The sequence below is a fragment of the Engraulis encrasicolus genome, chromosome 6, assembly GCF_034702125.1.
Source record: "Engraulis encrasicolus isolate BLACKSEA-1 chromosome 6, IST_EnEncr_1.0, whole genome shotgun sequence".
NCBI classification, from domain to species: domain Eukaryota; kingdom Metazoa; phylum Chordata; class Actinopteri; order Clupeiformes; family Engraulidae; genus Engraulis; species Engraulis encrasicolus.
In genome coordinates, this window is record NC_085862.1 from 17567815 (window position 1) to 17572814 (window position 5000).

The window sequence follows — 5000 nt, forward strand, 5'->3', positions numbered from 1 at the left end:
GCATGTTATGTGATACATACGGTGCCCTGCAGGCCTGCATGCATGCTGTTAATGCCTCAACGGTACTTGAAGAATTAATGCGAGCAATGCCAAAGCCTATCATTAGAATGTGTGGAGAATTTATTGCGCTGTACATGAACACATGTAAGCATGCTACCCGTATGGGTATAAAGTAGTGAAGATCCGAGTTGCATCTTCAAGAGATAGCAAGAGTAATAGCATATGAATTAATTATAACAAGACAACAACATCACTGCCTGTTAATGCAAGATGAAACAATTTCGTAGCATCATGAATTACTTAGGATAGCTGCCCTGGAGGTATCCTGTTAAAATGAATACAGTTGCTAGTATTTGTGCTAGCAGCTTCACTATCTCTTCTCCAACAGTCGATGTTTTGGCATTTTGAACGCGTTATGCGGCTTCATCAACTCAGGTATTACTGCTGCTCTGTCCATTCACTCAGAGCTTCACGAGTGTTGTCCACGAGTCACAGCGCCACCTAACCCTTGTGTTGATGTCACTTTATGTACCAATGTCCCAAGTCCCATCCCAGTGAGATCTACAGTATACACTCGTAGTCTAATATAACAATCCATGCTATCCCTGTTAGCACTCATACAGCTAGCAACCTGGTTATCTCCTCCAATAAATCAACTGCCATTTACTTTTGGTGCTCTGCTCTCCCTTAAACTGAGGCTGCCCCATTTTTCCCATGGCATCTTTGCTACATTAGTGTAGCCCTTCTGTAAAGATCACGTATCAACGGTATATCAAGTATATGACTCTACCTCCTCTGTCTCTCTTTATTTTCTGTTCCTTTTTTTCTTCCTTCACTCTGTTCTCATGTTGCGTTTTTGGCCACACTGCCCACTTGTGTGTGTGCGTGTGTGTGAGTGTGTGTGCGTGGGTGTGTGTGTGTGTCGTCCACCACCTCATCTCCTTTTGTCCGGTGTGTTTACATCGGGCGGCTCTGATGGCAGCCATGTTGGCCCGCCATCAAAGCCACCGAGGCCTGTTCTGTGTTCAGTTGTGTTCTCTTGTGTTGTGCTCTGTTGTGTTGTGTCGTTCCCACAATGCCTCCTGCCCCACACAATACGCTGGCAACATCCCATAGTAATACTCTTCCCATGGAGACGGGGTTGATGTGGGCATGGAGCCCCAGTGTGGTGCAGAGCATTCTAGAAGGATTATGCTTCTGAGAATGCAGCAGCATTCTAATAATGTATCTTTCATGTTTTTGTTTTTCTGTTCAGTCACCACACTGACATTTTTTTTTCTTCTGTCGGTCGACATACATTTACTTTGTGTCTGTGTGTGGATGTGTGTATTGGATTTTCGGAATCATTCATACTTTATGTCATCTGATCTGTCATGTGGATTTCCCATGTGTGCGTATACACAATGACAGCCACGCGCGCACACACACACACACACACACACACACACACACAGACACACACTTACCCACATACATACAATCGCTGTTTGATTGCTTCGATGTGACATTTCCTTTTCTGTCCGTGTCATTTTCTGTTACCATCTGCGGGGACTGACTCTGACTAATGCACAACAACAGAGAGAGAGAGAGAAAGAGAGAGAGAGAGAGAGAGAGAGAGAGAGAGAGAGAGAGAGAGAGAGAGAGAGAGAGAGAGAGAGAGAAACTTATACACAGCCAGTATCGAACACACTATTTATCCATTTCAGAAAACAATCTGCTGAAAAATGTTCTTTCACATTTTCTGACAGTCTAATCAAGCCACTGTAATTACAAAGCATTGATGAAATTATTCACTCAACAGCCCTTGTGATTCATTGCCTGGTTACACGGTGCACATGTACAGTATTCAGCAAGGAGAGGAGAGGGATAGATTTAACACCCAATTTCGACCTGAAATCCAAACAAGGTGTGCGAGGAGGACTGCTTCTTTTCCCCACACAAGACAAAGCTAAAAGGCATGTTTGCCTAATCAGTCAAGAGAAGGGAAGATTAGTGAGACAGTGTTAATTATGTGGGCTGCATTAAAAACGTATGCAAAATACACACACGTGGATAATTACCATCTCCCTGGAAGGGGCTAATTGATAGCTGGTGGTGACTAGGTGGACAGGAGGAGAGGGGGGGCAGTGAGCTGTATGTGTAGTGGGGGGGTGGAGGGGGGGTGCAGGGCTGCTGACAGCTTTGACTGGGCACGGGACAAAATCGTGTGAAAGGGCCCCCCTCTCGATACATGCAATGTAATGGGGTCCCAATTCTGGGGCACCCTCTTTCCCTGGGGCTGGGGCAACTGTCCCCCTTTGTCCCCACCCCTGTTGGCTTCCCTGGGTGGGGGTGTGGGTGGGGGTGGTAAGCAACAGAAAGCCACCGCTTTACATGGGATCTCGGGGGTGTTAGTGCGACTTAAGTCCTCTGCCGTACAGTATGCGGTCTTACGAGAACACTGGGATAAGATTATCTTAAAAAAAAAACAAAAAAAAAACATGTAGTTTTCTGCTAGTGTTAGCATGCTGAAAAGACAGCCTGATGGTTTTTTTTTCCTAAAGTGTTTGCGCTATGGAGCAGCCATCACAGCGCAATCCCCTTTCAGAAAATAAAATATTCTCTGTCAGAACTTTCCGCTCCATTCCGTCTTCTTTTTCCTTGGTGAAATAAAGTGGGCCGTGTCGCGCTCATAGACTCCCCTCGTCAGATATGAAAGGAGGGGAAATCAGGAAGTATCAGTGGCGAAGTAGAGCGCGTGTCAAACAGCAGTTTTCCTCTGCGTCGCCCCGCCGCCACCGCCACCGCCACTGCCACCGCCGCTACAGCAGCAGTCGCAATCACTTTCACTCAGTGATCTGCTTGTGCGTGTTTGAACTCGCCCGAGTGACTGGCAGTCTTGGCAAGGTGGGGGAACCAATTATAAGCAGCGCGGCACTGCCTGCCTCCCGAGGAGACGGATGACTGCAGGGAGCTGTATATTCGGTGTGGTGTGAGCGATAGACTGTATGGACGCCGGTGTACTGTAGGACGGCCAACAACCACCATCACGAGCAACGCGCAACCTGACGTGTAACTCACATAGACGGACAGACAGACAGACAGATATAGAGACAGATGGACAGATTGACAGATAGACAGATATACAGACAGAGACAGATAGACAGATAGACAGAGACAGACAGACAGACAGACAGATATACAGACTGACAGATAGACAGACAGACAGACAGACAGACAGATATAGAGACAGATGGACAGATAGACAGATAGACAGATATACAGACAGAGACAGATAGACAGATAGACAGATATACAGACTGACAGATAGACAGAAAGACAGACAGACAGACAGACAGACATAGACACAGAGATTTCCCATAATACCTTGTGGTATCTCCTTCGACACACACACAACACCACGCCCACACACATACACACACCACACACACACACACACACACACACACACACACACACACACACAAGCTACTCTCCGCGTCCACCCCCACCCCTGCAGGGCCAGTAAACAGATTGATGGATCTCGTCCTTCGGGGCAGTAATCTATCTGTGTGTGCATGTGTGTGTGCTCGTGGGCATGGTGTGTGTGTGTGTTTGTGTGCACGTACGTGTGTCTGCTTGTGTGTGCGCACGTGTGTATGTGCGTGTGTTTGTCTGTGTGTGTGTGTGTGTATGTGTGTTTGCGGTTTTATTTAGTAGCTCGAGCCAGTCCAGTAAAGAGCGGCTCTAAGTCAGTCAGGGGCCTGGGCGACATTCAGAGCCCGGCTCAAGGTCGGCTCAGCTGCAGCATCTTGGCAGTGGCAGGCAGTAAACACAAATCACACACTTAGTTATTTGCTGCCTGCTCTTACACACATGCACACACACACGCACACACACACACGCACGCACGCTCGCACACACACACACACACACACACACACACACACACACACACACACACACACACACACACACACACACACACACACACACACACACACACACACACACACACACACACACTGACACTGACATGAACGCACACACACACATGCATGCACACATGCGCACATACACACACACACACACATCCACGAGCAGAAACACATACCAACAAAGTCAAGGATTTCAAGGCTTTAATAGAATGCAGTGGTGTTAAGAGGTAGGTGAAAGGGTAGTATGGCATATAGGGAGCAATGGAAAGAAAGTCAGAACGGCAGGATGAGTCTTGAGGTCCTCATGATGCATCAAGCTCACTCCACTCCAGTCATCCCACCGTCTATATGTGGAACACATCATGTTTTTCTCAAAATGAGTTTCATACATTTATGCTGTTTCAGTTTAGTGGCTTTTACTGCCACACATCCATTTCTCTGTCTCTGTCTCTGTCTCTGTCTCTGTCTCTGTCTCTGCCTCTCTGGCTCTCTCTCTCTCTGTCTGTCTGTCTGTCTCTCTCTCTCTCTGTCTGTCTCTCTCTCTCTCTCTCTCTCTCTCTCTCTCTCTCTCTCTCTCTCTCTCTCTCTCTCTCCTTTCCTTAGCCTGGCCCCTTGCCCAAGCCTTTTTTTTGCCGTAATTGCAGGGAAAATGGCAGCCGGTCGTCGTATACTCGGCTCCTCGCTTCTCTCCTGCACTGGTTTTCAGTAGAATTAGTCCTTATCGGCCTCCAAGGACAGACCTCTTAATTGCATCCCTTCGCCTGTCACTGCGGCGCGGTGTTTACCGCTTAACTCCAGGGGAACAAGGGGCTTTAGCAAGGAGGGAGGGGGGGGGTGTTGGATGGGCGAGGGAGGGTCTGTCTGTCAGATTAGTCCCTTTTGACAGGTCTGGAGTCCGTTTGTGTGTGCTTTGCCTTGCTGTGCTGTGCTGTGCTGTGCTGTGCTGTGCTGTGCTGTGCTGTGCTGTGCTGTGCTGTGCTGTGCTGTGCTCATGTTATTATGTATGTATTGTGTTGGTGTATGTGCATATTGTGTATGGGCTTATATATTTCTATACATGTGTACTGGGTATATTGTTCATGC

General features: G+C 47.7%; 1 protein-coding gene across 1 annotated transcript in view; it reads left to right on the forward strand.

Annotated features, from left to right (window-relative positions):
* The window catches only part of dab1a (DAB adaptor protein 1a), a 184071-nt gene that overhangs the window by 144135 nt on the left and 34936 nt on the right, over positions 1-5000 (forward strand). The window lies entirely within an intron of this gene.